The sequence below is a fragment of the Lampetra planeri genome, chromosome 68, assembly GCF_965212315.1.
Source record: "Lampetra planeri chromosome 68, kcLamPlan1.2.h2, whole genome shotgun sequence".
NCBI lineage: Eukaryota > Metazoa > Chordata > Hyperoartia > Petromyzontiformes > Petromyzontidae > Lampetra > Lampetra planeri.
In genome coordinates, this window is record NC_136173.1 from 224,949 (window position 1) to 245,197 (window position 20,249).

The window sequence follows — 20,249 nt, forward strand, 5'->3', positions numbered from 1 at the left end:
ACAACGACAGCAACAACAACAGCAGCAACAACAACAGCAGCTCCAACAATAACAGCAGCTCCAACAACAACAGCAGCTACAACAACAACAGCAGCTCCAACAACAACAGCAGCTCCAACAACAACAGCAACAACAACAGCAGCTCCAACAACAATATCAGCAACAACAACAGCAGCAGCAACAGAAGCAACAACAACAGCAGCTCCAACAACAACAGCAGTTCCCACAACAACAGCAGCTCCAACAAGGACAGCAGCTCCAACAACAACAGCAGCTCCAACAACAACAGCAGCAACAACAACAGAAGCAACAACAACAGCAGCTCAAACAACAGCAGCTCCAACAACAACATCAGCAACAACAACAGCAGCAACAACAACAACAGCAGCTCCATCAACAGCAGCTCCAACAACAACAACAGCTGCAACAACAACAAAAGCTCCAACAACAACAGCAGCTCCAACAACAACAGCAGCTCCAACAACAAGAGCAGCAGCAGCAACAACAGCAGCTCCAACAACAACAGCAGCTCCAACAACAACAGCAGCTCCAACAACAACAGCAGCTCCAACAACAACAGCTGCTCCATCAACAGCAGCTCCAACAACAACAACAGCTGCAACAACAACAAAAGCTCCAACAACAACAGCAGCTCCAACAACGACAGCAACAACAACAGCAGCAACAACAACAGCAGCTCCAACAATAACAGGAGCTCCAACAACAACAGCAGCTACAACAACAACAGCAGCTCCAACCACAGCAGCAGCAACAACAGCATCAACAACAAAAACAACAGCAGCTCCAACAACAACAGCAGCTCCAACAACAAAAGCAGCTCCAACAACGACAGCAGCTCCAACAACAACAGCAGCTCCAACAACAACAACAGCAGCAACAACAACAGAAGCAACAACAACAACAACAACAGCAGCTCCAACAACAACAGCAGCACCAACAACAACAGCAGCTCCAACAACAACATCAGCAACAACAACAACAGAAGCAACAACAACAGCAGCTCCAACAACAACAGCAGCACCAACAACAACAACAACAGCTCCAACAACAACTGCAGCAGCAACAACAGCAGCTCCAACAACAACAGCAGCTCCAACAACAACATCATCAACAACAACATCATCAACAACAACAGCAGCAGCAACAGAAGCAACAACAACAGCATCTCCAACAACAACAGCAGCTCCATCAACAGCAGCTCCAACAACAACAACAGCTCCAACAACAACAGCAGCTCCAACAACAACAGCAGCAACAACAACAGAAGCAACAACAACAGCAGCTCAAACAACAGCAGCTCCAACAACAACATCAGCAACAACAACAGCAGCAACAACAACAACAGCAGCTCCAACAACAACAGCAGCTCCAACAACAACAGCAGCTACAACAACAACAGCAGCTCCAACCACAGCAGCAGCAACAACAACAACAGCATCAACAACAAAAACAACAGCAGCTCCAACAACAACAGCAGCTCCAACAACGACAGCAGCTCCAACAACAACAGCAGCTCCAACAACAACAACAGCAGCAACAACAACAGAAGCAGCAACAACAACAACAGCAGCTCCAACAACAGCAGCACCAACAACAACAGCAGCTCCAACAACAACATCAGCAACAACAACAACAGAAGCAACAACAACAGCAGCTCCAACAACAACAGCAGCACCAACAACAACAACAACAGCTCCAACAACAACAGCAGCAGCAGCAACAACAGCAGCTCCAACAACAACAGCAGCTCCAACAACAACATCATCAACAACAACAGCAGCAGCAACAGAAGCAACAACAACAGCATCTCCAACAACAACTGCAGTTCCCACAACAACAGCAATTCCAACAAGGACAGCAGCTCCAACAACAACAGCAGCTCCAACAACAACAGCAGCAACAACAACAGAAGCAACAACAACAACAGCAGCTCCAACAACAACAGAAGCAACAACAACAACAGCAGCTCCAACAAAGACAGCAACAACAACAGCAGCAACAACAACAGCAGCTCCAACAATAACAGCAGCTCCAACAAAAACAGCAGCTCCATCAACAGCAGCTCCAACAACAATAACAGCTGCAACAACAACAGCAGCTCCTACAACAACAACAGCTCCAACAACAACAGCAGCTCCAACAACAACATCAGCTCCAACAACAACAGCAGCGGCTCCAACAACAACATCATATCCAACAACAACAGCAGCAGGTCCAACAACAACAGCAGCACCAACAACAGCAGCTCCAACAACAACAGCAGCAGCAACAACAGCAGCTCCAACAACAACAGCAGCAGCTCCAACAACAACAGCAGCAGCTCCAACAACAACATCAGCAGCAACAACAGCAGCTCCAACAACAACATCAGCTCCAACAACAACAGCAGCGGCTCCAACAAAAACATCAGATCCAACAACAACAGCAGCAGGTCCAACAACAGCAGCTCCAACAACAACAGCAGCTCCAATAACAACAGCAGCTCCAACAACAACAACAGCAGCAACAACAACAACAGAAGCAACAACAACAGCAGCTCCAACAACATCAGCAACAACAACAACAACAGAAGCAACAACAGCAGCTCCAACAACAACAGCAGCTCCAACAACAACAGCAGCTCCAACAACGACAGCAGCTCCAACAACAACAGCAGCTCCAACAACAACAGCAGCTCCAATAACAACAGCAGCTCCAACAACAACAACAGCAGCAACAACAACAACAGAAGCAACAACAACAGCAGCTCCAACAACATCAGCAACAACAACAACAACAGAAGCAACAACAGCAGCTCCAACAACAACAGCAGCTCCAACAACAACAGCAGCTCCAACAACGACAGCAGCTCCAACAACAACAGCAGCTCCAACAACAACAACAGCAGCAACAACAACAGAAGCAACAACAACAACAACAGCAGCTCCAACAACAACAGCAGCTCCAACAACAACAGCAGCTCCAACAACAACATCATCAACAACAACAGCAGCAGCAACAGAAGCAACAACAACAGCATCTCCAACAACAACAGCAGTTCCAAAAACAACAGCAATTCCAACAAGGACAGCAGCTCCAACAACAACATCAGCTCCAACAACAACAGCAGCTCCAACAACAACAGCAGCTCCAACAACAGCAGCTCCAACAACAACAGCAGCTCCAACAACAGCTGCAGCAGCTCCAACAACAACATCAGCAGTAACAACAGCAGCTCCGACAACAACAGAAGCAACAACAACAACAGCAGCTCCAACAAAGACAGCAACAACAACAGCAGCAACAACAACAGCAGCTCCAACAATAACAGCAGCTCCAACAAAAACAGCAGCTCCATCAACAGCAGCTCCAACAACAATAACAGCTGCAACAACAACAGCAGCTCCAACAACAACAACAACTCCAACAACAACAGCAGCTCCAACAACAACATCAGCTCCAACAACAACAGCAGCGGCTCCAACAACAACATCAGATCCAACAACAACAGCAGCAGGTCCAACAACAACAGCAGCACCAACAACAGCAGCTCCAACAACAACAGCAGCAGCAACAACAGCAGCTCCAACAACAACAGCAGCAGCTCCAACAACAACAGCAGCAGCTCCAACAACAACATCAGCAGCAACAACAGCAGCTCCAACAACAACATCAGCTCCAACAACAACAGCAGCGGCTCCAACAAAAACATCAGATCCAACAACAACAGCAGCAGGTCCAACAACAGCAGCTCCAACAACAACAGCAGCTCCAATAACAACAGCAGCTCCAACAACAACAACAGCAGCAACAACAACAACAGAAGCAACAACAACAGCAGCTCCAACAACATCAGCAACAACAGCAGCTCCAACAACAACAGCAGCTCCAACAACAACATCAGCTCCAACAACAACATCAGCAACAACAACAACAACAGAAGCAACAACAGCAGCTCCAACAACAACAGCAGCTCCAACAACAACAGCAGCTCCAACAACGACAGCAGCTCCAACAACAACAGCAGCTCCAACAACAACAACAGCAGCAACAACAACAGAAGCAACAACAACAACAACAGCAGCTCCAACAACAACAGCAGCTCCAACAACAACAGCAGCTCCAACAACAACATCATCAACAACAACAGCAGCAGCAACAGAAGCAACAACAACAGCATCTCCAACAACAACAGCAGTTCCAAAAACAACAGCAATTCCAACAAGGACAGCAGCTCCAACAACAACAGCAGCTCCAACAACAACAGCAGCTCCAACAACAACAGCAGCTCCAACAACAACAGCAGCTCCAACAACAACAGCAGCTCCAACAACAGCTGCTCCATCAACAGCAGCTCCAACAACAACAACAGCTGCAACAACAACAAAAGCTCCAACAACAACAGCAGCTCCAACAACGACAGCAACAACAACAGCAGCAACAACAACAGCAGCTCCAACAATAACAGCAGCTCCAACAACAACAGCAGCTACAACAACAACAGCAGCTCCAACAACAACAGCAGCTCCAACAACAACAGCAACAACAACAGCAGCTCCAACAACAACAACAGCTGCAACAACAACAAAAGCTCCAACAAAAACAGCAGCTCCAACAACAACAGCAGCAACAACAACAGAAGCAGCAACAACAACAACAGCAGCAACAACAGCAGCTCCAACAACAACATCAGCAACAACAACAACAGCAGCAACAACAGCAGCTCCAACAACAACATCAGCAACAACAACAACAGCAGCAGCAACAACAGCAGCTACAACAACAACAGCAGCTCCAACAACAACAGCAGCTCCAACAACAGCAACAACAACAGCAGCTCCAACAACAACAGCAGCTCTAACAACAACAGCAGCTTCAACAACAATAGCAGCAACAACAAAAACAACAGCAGTTCCAACAACAATAGCAGCTCCAACAACAACAGCAGCTCCATCAACAGCAGCTCCAACAACAACAACAGCTGCAACAACAACAGCAGCTCCAACAACAACAACAGCTCCAACAACAACAGCAGCTCCAACAACAACAGCAGCTCCATCAACAGCAGCTCCAACAACAACAACAACAACAGCTGCAACAACAACAAAAGCTCCAACAACAACAGCAGCTCCAACATCGACAGCAACAACAACAGCAGCAACAACAACAGCAGCTCCAACAACAACAGCAGCTTCAACAACAACATCAGCTCCAACAACAACAGCAGCTCCAACAACAACAGCAGCACCAACAACAACAGCAGCTCCAACAACAACAGCAGCTACAACAACAACAGCAGCTCCAACAACAACATCAGCAACAAAAACAGCAGCAGCAACAGAAGCAACAACAACAGCAGCTCCAACAACAACAGCAGCTCCAACAACAACAGCAGCTCCAACAACAACAGCAGCACCAACAACAACATCAGCTCCAACAACAACAGCAGCAACCACAAGAGAAGCAACAACAACAACAGCAGCTCCAACAACAACATCAGCTCCAACAACAACAGCAGCTCCAACAACAACAGCACCAACAACAGCAGCTCCAACAACAACAGCAGCTCCAACAACAACAGCAGCTCCAACAACAACAGCAGCAACAACAACAGAAGCAACAACAACAGCAGCTCCAACAACAACACCAGCACCAACAACAACAGCAGCTCCAACAACAGCAGCTCCAACAACAACATCAGCTACAACAACAGCAGCAACAACAACAGAAGCAACAACAACAACAGCAGCTCCAACCACAACATCAGCTCCAAGAACAACAGCAGCTCCAACAACAACAACAGCAGCTCCAACAACAACATCAGCTCCAACAACAACAGCAGCAACAACAACAGCAGCCTCAACAACACAAGCAACAACAACAGCAGCACCAACAACAACAACAGCTCCAACAACAACAGCAGCAGCAACAACAACAGCAGCTCCAACAACAACATCAGCTCCAACAACAACAGCAGCTCCAACAACAACAGCAGCACCAACAAAAACATCAGCTCCAACAACAACAACAGCAACAACAACAGCAGCTCCAACAACAACATCAGCTCCAACAACAACAGCAGCTCCAACAACAACAGCAGCAACAACATCAGCTCCAACAACAACACCTACAACAACAACATCAGCTCCAACAACAGCAACTCCAACAACAACAGCAGCACCAACAACAACAACAGCTCCAACAACAACAGCAGCAGCAACAACAGCAACTCCAACAACAACAGCAGCTCCAACAACAACAGCAGCTCCAACAACAACATCAGCTCCAACAACAACATCAGCTCCAACAACAACAGCAGCTCCGACAACAACAGCAGCTCCAACAACAACAGCAGCTCCAACAACAACATTAGCTCCAACAACAACATCAGCTCCAACAACAACAGCAGCTCCAACAACAACATCAGCTCCAATAACAACAGCAGCTCCAACAACAACAGCAGCTCCGACAACAACAGCAGCTCCAACAACAACAACAACAGCAGCAGCAACAACAACAGAAGCAACAACAACAACAGCAGCTCCAACAACAACATCAGCAACAACAACAGCAGCTCCAACAACAACAGCAGCTCCAACAACAACAGCAGCTCCAACAACAACATCAGCAACAACAACAACAGCAGCAACAACAACAGAAGCAACAACAACAGCAGCTCCAACAACAACAGCAGCTCCAACAACAACAGCAGCTCCAACACCGACAGCAGTTCCAAAAACAACAACAGCAGCTCCAATAACAACAACAGCAGCAACAACAACAGAAGCAACAACAACAACAGCTCCAACAACAACAGCAGCACCAACAACAACAGCTCCAACAACAACAGCAGCAGCAACAACAGCAGCTCCATCAACAACAGCAGCTCCAACAACAACATCAGCTCCAACAACAACAGCAGCAGCAACAACAACAACAGCTTCTCCATCAACAACAGCTGCTCCAACAACAAAAAATACATCAACACCACCACCTACAACAACACCACCTACCACAACACCACCTACATCAACAACACCGACAACAACACCTACAACAACACCACCTACAACAACAACACCTACATCAACAATACCTACAGCAACACCTACAACAACAACACCTACAACAACACCACCTACATCAACACCACCTACAACAACACCACCTACAACAACACCACCTACATCAACAACACCTACAACAACACCACCTACATCAACAACACCTACAACAACACCACTTACAACAACACCACCTACAACAACACCACCTACAACAACACCACCTACATCAACAACACCTTCCACAACACCACCTACAACAACACCACCTACAACAACACCACCAACAACAACACCACCTACATCAACAACACCTACAACAACACAACCTACAACAACACCACCAACATCAACAACACCTTCCACAACACCACCTACAACAACACCACCTACAACAACACCACCTACATCAACACCTACATCAACACCACCTACAACAACACCACCTTCAACAACACCACCTACATCAACACCACCTACATCAACACCACCTACAACAACACCACCTTCAACAACACCACCTACAACAACACCACCTTCAACAACACCACCTACATCAACACCACCTACAACAACACCTACATCAACACCACCTACATCAACACCACCTACAACAACACCACCTTCAACAACACCACCTACATCAACACCACCTACAAGAACAACACCTTCCACAACACCACCAACAACAACACCACCTACATCAACAACACCTACAACAACACCACCTACAACAACACCACCTTCAACAACACCACCTACATCAACACCACCTACAACAACACCTACAACAACACCACCTACAACAACACCTACAACAACACCACTTACAACAACACCACCTACAACAACACCACCTACAACAACACCACCTTCAACAACACCACCTACATCAACACCACCTACAACAACACCTACATCAACACCACCTACATCAACACCACCTACAACAACACCACCTACAACAACACCACCTACAACAACACAACCTACAACAACACCACCTACAACAACACCACCTACAACAACAACACCTACATCAACACCACCTACAACACCTACATCAACACCACCTACATCAACACCACCTACAACAACACCTACAACAACACCACCTACATCAACACCACCACCTACAACAACACCACCTACAACAACACCACCTACAACAACACCACCTACAACAACAACACCTACAACAACACCACCTTCAACAACACCACCTACATCAACACCACCTACAACAACACCACCTACAACAACAACACCTACAACAACACCACCTACAACAACACCACCTACATCAACACCACCTACATCAACACCACCTACAACAACACCACCTACAACAACACCACCTACATCAACACCACCTACATCAACACCACCTACAACAACAACACCTACATCAACACCACCTACAACAACACCACCTACATCAACACCACCTACAACAACAACACCTACAACAACACCACCTACAACAACAACACCTACAACAACACCACCTTCAACAACACCACCTACATCAACACCACCTACAACAACACCACCTACATCAACACCACCTACATCAACACCACCTACAACAACACCACCACCTACAACACCACCACCTACAGCAACACCACCTTCCACAACACCACCTACAACAACACCACCTACAACACCACCACCTACAACACCACCACCTACAGCAACACCACCTTCCACAACACCACCTACATCAACACCACCTACAACAACACCTACAACAACACCACCTACAACAACACCACCTACAACAACACCACCTACAACAACAGCACCTACAACATCACCACCTACAACAACACCTACATCAACACCACCTTCATCAACACCACCTACAACAACACCACCTACAACACCACCACCTACAACAACACCACCTAAAACAACACCACCTTCAACAACACCACCTACATCAACACCACCTACAACAACACCTACAACAACACCACCTACAACAACAACACCTACAACAACACCACCTACAACAGCAACGCCTACATCAACACCACCTACAACAACAACACCTACATCAACACCACCTACAACAACAACACCTACATCAACACCACCTACATCAACACCACCTACAACAACACCTACAACAACACCACCTACATCAACACCACCACCTACAACAACACCACCTACAACAACACCACCTACAACAACACCACCTACAACAACACCACCTTCAACAACACCACCTACATCAACACCACCTACAACAACACCTACATCAACACCACCTACAACAACAACACCTACATCAACACCACCTACAACAACAACACCTACAACAACACCACCTACAACAACAACACCTACAACAACACCACCTTCAACAACAACACCTACATCAACACCACCTACAACAACACCACCTCCATCAACACCACCTACAACAACACCACCTACATCAACACCACCTACATCAACACCACCTACAACAACACCACCACCTACAACACCACCACCTACAGCAACACCACCTTCCACAACACCACCTACATCAACAACACCTTCCACAACACCACCAACAACAACACCACCTACAACAACACCACCTACATCAACAACACCTACAACAACACCAACTACAACAACACGACCTACATCAACAACACCTACAACAACACCACCTACAACAACACCACCAACAACAACACCACCTTTATCAACAACACCTACAACAACACCACCTACAACAACACCTACAACACCACCACCTTCCACAACACCACCTACAACAACACCAACTACAACAACACGACCTACAACAACACCACCAACAACAACACCACCTACATCAACAACACCTACAACAACACCAACTACAACAACACGACCTACATCAACAACACCTACAACAACACCACCTACATCAACAACACCTACAACAACACCACCTACATCAACAACACCTACAACACCACCACCTTCCACAACACCACCTACAATAACACCACCTACAACAACAACACCTACATCAACACCACCTACATCAACAACACCTACAACAACACCACCTACATCAACAACACCTACAACAACACCACCTACAACAACACCTACAACACCACCACCTTCCACGACACCACCTACAACAACACCACCTACAACAACACCACCAACAACAACACCACCTACATCAACACCACCTACAACAACAACAACAACACCTACAACAACAACACCTACAACAACACCACCACCTTCCACAACACCACCAACAACAACACCACCAACAACAACACCTACAACAACACCATCACCTACAACAACAACAACACCTACATCAACACCACCTACAACAACAACACCACCTTCCACAACACTACCTACAACAACACCACCTACAACAACACCTACAACAACAACACCTACAACAACACCACCACCTTCCACAACACCACCTACATCAACACCACCTACAACAACACCACCTACAACAACACCACCTACAACAACACCACCAACGACAACACCACCTACAACAACAACACCACCTACAACAACACCACCTACAACAACACCACCTACAACAACACCACCTACAACAACACCACCTACAACAACACCACCTACAACAACAACACCTACATCAACACCACCTACAACAACAACACCTACATCAACACCACCTACAACAACACCTACAACAACACCACCTACAACAACAACACCTACAACAACACCACCTTCAACAACACCACCTACATCAACACCACCTACAACAACACCACCTACATCAACACCACCTACATCAACACCACCTACATCACCACCACCTACATCAACACCACCTACAACAACACCACCACCTACAACACCACCACCTACAGCAACACCACCTTCCACAACACCACCTACAACAACACCACCTACAACAACACCACCTACAACAACACCACCTTCAACAACACCACCTACATCAACACCACCTACAACACCACCTACAACAACACCACCTACAACAACACCACCTACAACAACACCACCTACAACAACAGCACCTACAACAACACCACCTACAACAACACCTACATCAACACCACCTTCATCAACACCACCTACAACAACACCTACAACAACACCACCTACATCTCCACCACCTACATCAACACCACCTACAACAACACCACCACCTACAACACCACCACCTACAGCAACACCACCTTCCACAACACCACCTACAACAACACCACCTACAACAACACCACCTACAACAACACCACCTTCAACAACACCACCTACATCAACACCACCTACAACAACACCTACAACAACACCACCTACAACAACACCACCTACAACAACACCACCTACAACAACACCACCTACAACAACACCACCTACAACAACACCACCTTCAACAACACCACCTACATCAACACCACCTACAACAACACCTACAACAACACCACCTACAACAACACCTACAACAACACCACCTACAACAACACCACCTACAACAACACCACCTACAACAACACCACCTTCAACAACACCACCTACATCAACACCACCTACAACAACACCTACATCAACACCACCTACATCAACACCACCTGCAACAACACCACCTTCAACAACACCACCTACATCAACACCACCTACAACAACACCTACAACAACACCACCTACATCAACACCACCACCTACAACAACACCACCTACAACAACACCACCTACAACAACACCACCTACAACAACAACACCTACAACAACACCACTTTCAACAACACCACCTACATCAACACCACCTACAACAACACCTACAACAACACCACCTTCAACAACACCACCTACATCAACACCACCTACAACAACAACGCCTACATCAACACCACCTACAACAACAACACCTACATCAACACCAACTACAACAACAACACCTACAACAACACCACCTACATCAACAACACCTACAACAACACCACCTACAACAACACCTACAACACCACCACCTTCCACAACACCACCTACAACAACACCACCTACAACAACACCACCAACAACAACACCACCTACATCAACAACACCTACAACAACACCACCTACATCAACAACACCTACAACAACACCACCTACATCAACAACACCTACAACAACACCACCTACAACAACACCTACAACACCACCACCTTCCACAACACCACCTACAACAACACCACCTACATCAACACCACCAACAACAACACCACCTACATCAACAACACCTACAACAACACCACCTACATCAACAACACCTACAACAACACCACCTACAACAACACCTACAACACCACCACCTTCCACAACACCACCTACAATAACACCACCTACAACAACACCACCAACAACAACACCACCTACATCAACAACACCTACAACAACACCACCTACATCAACAACACCAACAACAACACCACCTACAACAACACCTACAACACCACCACCTTCCACGACACCACCTACAACAACACCACCTACAACAACAACAACACCTACAACAACAACACCTACAACAACAACAACACCTACAACAACAACACCTACAACAACACCACCACCTTCCACAACACCACCTACATCAACACCACCTACAACAACAACACCTACAACAACAACACCTACAACAACACCACCACCTTCCACAACACAACCAACAACAACACCTACAACAACAACACCTACAACAACACCATCACCTACAACAACAACAACACCTACATCAACACCACCTACAACAACAACACCACCTTCCACAACACTACCTACAACAACACCACCTACAACAACACCTACAACAACAACACCTACAACAACAACACCACCTTCCACAACACTACCTACAACAACACCACCTACAACAACACCACCTACAACAACACCACCAACGACAACACCACCTACAACAACAACACCACCTACAACAACACCACCTACAACAACACCACCTACAACAACACCACCTACAACAACACCACCTACAACAACACCACCTACATCAACACCACCTACAACAACACCTACAACAACACCACCTACAACAACACCTACAACAACACCACCTACAACAACAACACCTACAACAACACCACCTACAACAACACCACCTACAACAACACCACCTACAACAACACCACCTACAACAACACCACCTTCATCAACACCACCTAAATCAACACCACCTACAACAACACCTACATCAACACCACCTACAACAACACCTACATCAACACCACCTACATCAACACCACCTACAACAACACCACCTACAACAACACCACCTACAACAACACCACCTACAACAACACCACCTACATCAACACCACCTACAACAACACCACCTACAACAACACCACCTACATCAACACCACCTACAACAACACCACCTACATCAACACCACCTACATCAACACCACCTACAACAACACCACCTACATCAATACCACCTACAACAATACCACCTACAACAACACCTACAACAACACCACCTACAACAACACCACCTACATCAGCACCACCTACAACAACACCACCTACATCAACACCACCTACAACACCACCACCTACAACAATACCACCTACAACAACACCACCTACAACAACAACACCTACATCAACACCACCTACAACAACACCTACAACAACACCACCTACAACACCACCACCTACAACAACACCACCTACAACAACACCACCTACAACAACACCACCTACAACAACACCACCTACAACAACAACACCTTCAACAACAACACCTTCAACAACACCTACAACAACACCACCTAGAACAACACTACCTACAACAACACCACCTACAACAACAACACCTTCAACAACACCTACAACAACACCACCTACAACAACACTACCTACAACAACACCACCTACATCAACACCACCTACAACAACACCTACAACAACACCACCTACAACAACACCACCTACAACAACAACACCTTCAACAACACCTACAACAACACCACCTACATCAACACCACCTACAACAACAACACCTTCAACAACACCTACAACAACACCACCTACAACACCACCACCTACAACAACACCACCTACAACAACACCACCTACAACAACACCACCTACATCAACACCACCTACAACAACACCACCTACATCAACACCACCTACAACAACAACACCTTCAACAACACCTACAACAACACCACCTACATCAACACCACCTACAACAACAACACCTTCAACAACACCTACAACAACACCACCTACAACAACACCACCTACATCAACACCACCTACAACAACACCACCTACAACAACACCACCTACATCAACACCACCTACAACAACACCACCTACATCAACACCACCTACATCAACACCACCTACAACAACACCACCTACATCAATACCACCTACAACAATACCACCTACAACAACACCTACAACAACACCACCTACAACAACACCACCTACATCAGCACCACCTACAACAACACCACCTACATCAACACCACCTACAACACCACCACCTACAACAATACCACCTACAACAACACCACCTACAACAACAACACCTACATCAACACCACCTACAACAACACCTACAACAACACCACCTACAACACCACCACCTACAACAACACCACCTACAACAACACCACCTACAACAACACCACCTACAACAACAACACCTTCAACAACAACACCTTCAACAACACCTACAACAACACCACCTAGAACAACACTACCTACAACAACACCACCTACAACAACAACACCTTCAACAACACCTACAACAACACCACCTACAACAACACTACCTACAACAACACCACCTACATCAACACCACCTACAACAACACCTACAACAACACCACCTACAACAACACCACCTACAACAACAACACCTTCAACAACACCTACAACAACACCACCTACATCAACACCACCTACAACAACAACACCTTCAACAACACCTACAACAACACCACCTACAACACCACCACCTACAACAACACCACCTACAACAACACCACCTACAACAACACCACCTACATCAACACCACCTACAACAACACCACCTACATCAACACCACCTACAACAACAACACCTTCAACAACACCTACAACAACACCACCTACATCAACACCACCTACAACAACAACACCTTCAACAACACCTACAACAACACCACCTACAACAACACCACCTACAACAACACCACCTACAACAACAACACCTTCAACAACACCTACAACAACACCACCTACATCAACACCACCTACAACAACAACACCTTCAACAACACCTTCAACAACACCTACAACAACACCACCTACAACAACACCACCTACAACAACAACACCTTCAACAACACCTACAACAACACCACCTACATCAACACCACCTACAACAACAACACCTTCAACAACACCTACAACAACACCACCTACATCAACACCACCTACAACAACAACACCTTCAACAACACCTACAACAACACCACCCACATCAACACCACCTACATCAACACCACCTACAACAACACCACCTACATCAACACCACCTACAACACCACCACCTACAACAATACCACCTACAACAACACCACCTACAACAACAACACCTACATCAACACCACCTACAACAACACCTACAACAACACCACCTACAACACCACCACCTACAACAATACCACCTACAACAACACCACCTACAACAACACCACCTACAACAACACCACCTACAACAACACCACCTACAACAACAACACCTACATTAACACCACCTACAACAACACCTACAACAACACCACCTACAACACCACCACCTACAACACCACCACCTACAACAACACCACCTACAACAACACCACCTACAACAACACCACCTACAACAACACCACCTACAACAACAACACCTTCAACAACACCTACAACAACACCACCTACAACAACACCACCTACAACAACACCACCTACATCAACACCACCTACAACAACACCTACAACAACACCACCTACAACAACACCACCTACAACAACAACACCTTCAACAACACCTACAACAACACCACCTACATCAACACCACCTACAACAACAACACCTTCAACAACACCTACAACAACACCACCTACAACACCACCACCTACAACAACACCACCTACATCAACACCACCTACAACAACACCTACAACAACACCACCTACAACACCACCACCTACAACAACACCACCTACAACAACACCACCTACAACAACACCACCTACATCAACACCACCTACAACAACAACACCTACAACAACACCACCTACAACAACAACACCTTCAACAACACCTACAACAACACCACCTACATCAACACCACCTACAACAACAACACCTTCAACAACACCTACAACAACACCACCTACAACAACACCACCTACAACAACAACACCTTCAACAACACCTACAACAACACCACCTACATCAACACCACCTACAACAACAACACCTTCAACAACACCTACAACAACACCACCTACATCAACACCACCTACAACAACAACACCTTCAACAACACCTACAACAACACCACCTACATCAACACCACCTACAACAACACCACCTACAACAACAACACCTTCAACAACACCTACAACAACACCACCTACAACAACACCACCTACAACAACACCACCTACAACAACAACACCTTCAACAACACCTACAACAACACCACCTACATCAACACCACCTACAACAACAACACCTTCAACAACACCTACAACAACACCACCTACAACAACACCACCTACAACAACACCACCTACAACAACACCCCCTACAACAATACCTACAACAACACCACCTACATCAACACCACCTACAACAACAACACCTACAACATCACCACCACCTACATCAACACCTACAACAACACCTACAACAACACCACCTACAACATCACCACCACCTACAACAATATCAACTGCAACAACGACACCCTTCCCACCAACACCTCAACCCCAAATCACATCACTCCAAACATCTACATCATCGCCTCTAACGACGACTCCCTTCCCATCAACACCCCAACCCCAAATCACATCACCCCAAACATCTCCATCATCACCTCCAACAACGACTCTCTTACCATCAACACCCCAACCCACATCACCCCAAACATCTCCATCATCACCTCCAACAACGACTCCCTTCCCATCAACACCCCAACCCCAAACTGCTTCAGCGAGAACGTCACCATCATACCCCGTCTGGAACACGACCCAGACACCGACCGCTCCGCTCCCACCAACATTCGCTGCGACCACGACAGCGGTTGCCCGCACGACCAGAGCCGCCGCCGTCACCGGAGCATCGACAGCCAGAGCTGGAGCCAACGAAACAACAACAACAGCAACAACAGCAACAACAGCATCTCTATCGACAACAACATCTGGACCACCCGCAACAGCTGGACAGACGGCAACAGCTTCGCCGCAAGGTGATACAACGGTTGCATCAGCGGCACGCGCCACCGCACTCGTTTCTCCGTCTGCATCAACATCGTCATCTCAGTCATCATCAACATCGTCATCATCATCAACTTCATCATCTCAATCATCATCAACATCGTCATCTCAACCGTCATCAACATCATCATCATCAACATCATCCCAACGATCATCAACATCGTCATCACAACCATCATCATCCCAAGCATCATCATCAACATCATCAACATCGTCATCCCAACCATCAGCATCAACATCGTCATCCGAACCATCATCATCATCAACATCATCCCAACGATCATCATCAACATCATCATCATCAACTTCGTCATCCCAATCATCATCAATATCGTCATCCCAACCGTCATCAACAACATCATCATCAACATCATCCCAACGATCATCATCATCAACATCGTCATCACAACCATCATCATCAACATCGTCATCCGAACCATCATCATCATCAACATCATCCCAACGATCATCATCAACATCGTCATCATCAACGTCGTCATCTCAATCATCATCATCATCATCAACATCGTCATCTTCAACTTCGTCATCATCCAAACTATCATCATCATCGTCATCACAACCATCTTCATCATCAACATCATCACCCCAACCATCATCATCAACATCGTCATCACAACCATCATCATCAACATCGTCATCCGAACCATTATCATCAACATCATCAACATCATCATCCCACTCATCATCAACGTCGTCGTCACCATCACCAACATCATCATCACCAACCATCATCATCACAACCACCGTCAGCGTTGCTTCATGCGAGTGCACAACTGACCGTGGCATCATCACGAGAGCCACCCTCGCCAACACCCTCATCAGCATCAACAACAACCACGACAACACCCCTCTCATCAACATCCACACCATCAACCACATCACAAACCTCAACATCGACACCTTTAACAACCCGCCCATCAGCCACAACGACACGTAAACTCAATCTAGATTTGAAGTTTCCGTGACTGCAGGGATCCGTACTCTTTGGTTCTTTTCGTAAAGTCACGTGGGTAGAAAATAAACTAAATTAAATCACGACGTTTCGGGCGCAACACAAGCGTCCGTCATCAGGTGGGACAACCACAGCAAGAAACAATTGCTGAAGTGGGCGAAAGGGCTGCTAGTAAACACATTCTTGCTGCGGAGGGAGCTGGTAGGAACGTTGTTGGGTTGCTCGGTCAATGGCCAGGGTCAACAGCGTCGTGGTGTATTCCGCAAATATGCCCGACTGTGAGGGCGGGCACAAGCCGGCGTGAGTAGGTTAAACGTTGAGTTTTATAAGGGCACCACGGGGTGACCAGCCCCTTCCCACGCATCCCCTTCCTCCCCACACAGCCCCTCCTTGCACGACGGACGGACGGCCACAATAATCCCCTGTGGGCTGGTGTAACCAGGAGGTTCTTACCAGTATAACAAGAGGCTATATAAGTAAGAGAGGGGGGAGGAGCCAGGGAGCAGAGACAAAGAGGGTGGGGGTAGGGGGAGTGGAGTGCTACAAGCTCAAACTTGCAGCACTCCGACCAAGGTGCTCTGCAAACCTTTGGGCTACTTTCAAAGGTTTGTTCATGAAGCCATCCAGATATATAAACACAGACGTAACTTCAACCGGGAAGATGTATTCAGATTGAGCAATCATTGGAAGGATGTTATTCACCAGGTAAAACCTTAACTGCTTCATGGTGTTGCCTTAATTTTCCGCATCTCCAGTTTCTTCAGCCTCCTACCCCCAGGCCCGCTCACTTCCCAGCCGCGGCATTTTGTCGAGATCGTGTCGGAGCTTGCAGCGCTCCACTCCCCCTACCCCCACCCTCTTTGTCTCTCCTCCCTGGCTCTTCCCCCCTCTCTTACCTCTGTAATGCGAGCGTAAATGGGGTTGTTGCTGGGCTCTGGTCCAATCACACGGCCCAGGGTATTGGGGGGCGGAGCCTGGTCTGCGGGGCGTGTGGGAGGGGCCACCGTTCACCTCGGCTCCAATGGGAGGCGAGGTGAATGGGGGCGGAGCCAGCGGGGTAGTATGGGAAGGCCGGATCTAACGATCCGGAAGGGGAGGAGTCAGGGTCACGTGGGGGGAATGGATATAAGTGGGAGCTCGGAAGAGATTGGGGCAGTCGGGGAAGTTAAGAGTCTGAGCCACGTTGGGTGGTGAGAGAGATCCGCGTGCGTGGCACGCAAGAGGGAGCGTGCGCGGCACGCGGAAGGAGATGACGCTGGTCCGAGGAGGAGATCAGCGGGGTGCGGAGAAAAACCTAAATAAAAGACAAGCGGAGACCAGCAGTGCCTGACGGAGTCTTTTATTACACTGGGGTCAGAAGTGCTTCGTGATGTCAAAACATCTAAAAAAAAATAATATACCTGCACCATCTTCAGAAGACGAAGAGGACCTTCCTCCGGCGGTGGCGGTCCCGACCATGGAGGGCGTGGGCGAAGTGGCGGCGAGCGACACGACAGGAGTGCAAGATGTCGTCGTGGCGGCTGGGCCGTCTGCGTCGACGGGCGCCGAGGACGGCTGGCGACACGTGGCAGTCCAGCTTGATTCACTGCGGGTCGTTCTGCTGGATTTAGTCACCCTGGTTGCGCCAGCGATGATGCCGGGACAACCACGTGGCGGGCCTTCAAGCGGGGAGCCTTCGGGTGGGGCCG

General features: G+C 47.3%; 1 pseudogene; it reads left to right on the forward strand.

The window, feature by feature from the left end:
- Window positions 1–886: 886 nt before the first annotated feature.
- LOC144737345 (uncharacterized) lies at window positions 887–18,546 on the forward strand (annotated as a pseudogene).
- Window positions 18,547–20,249: the final 1,703 nt, after the last annotated feature.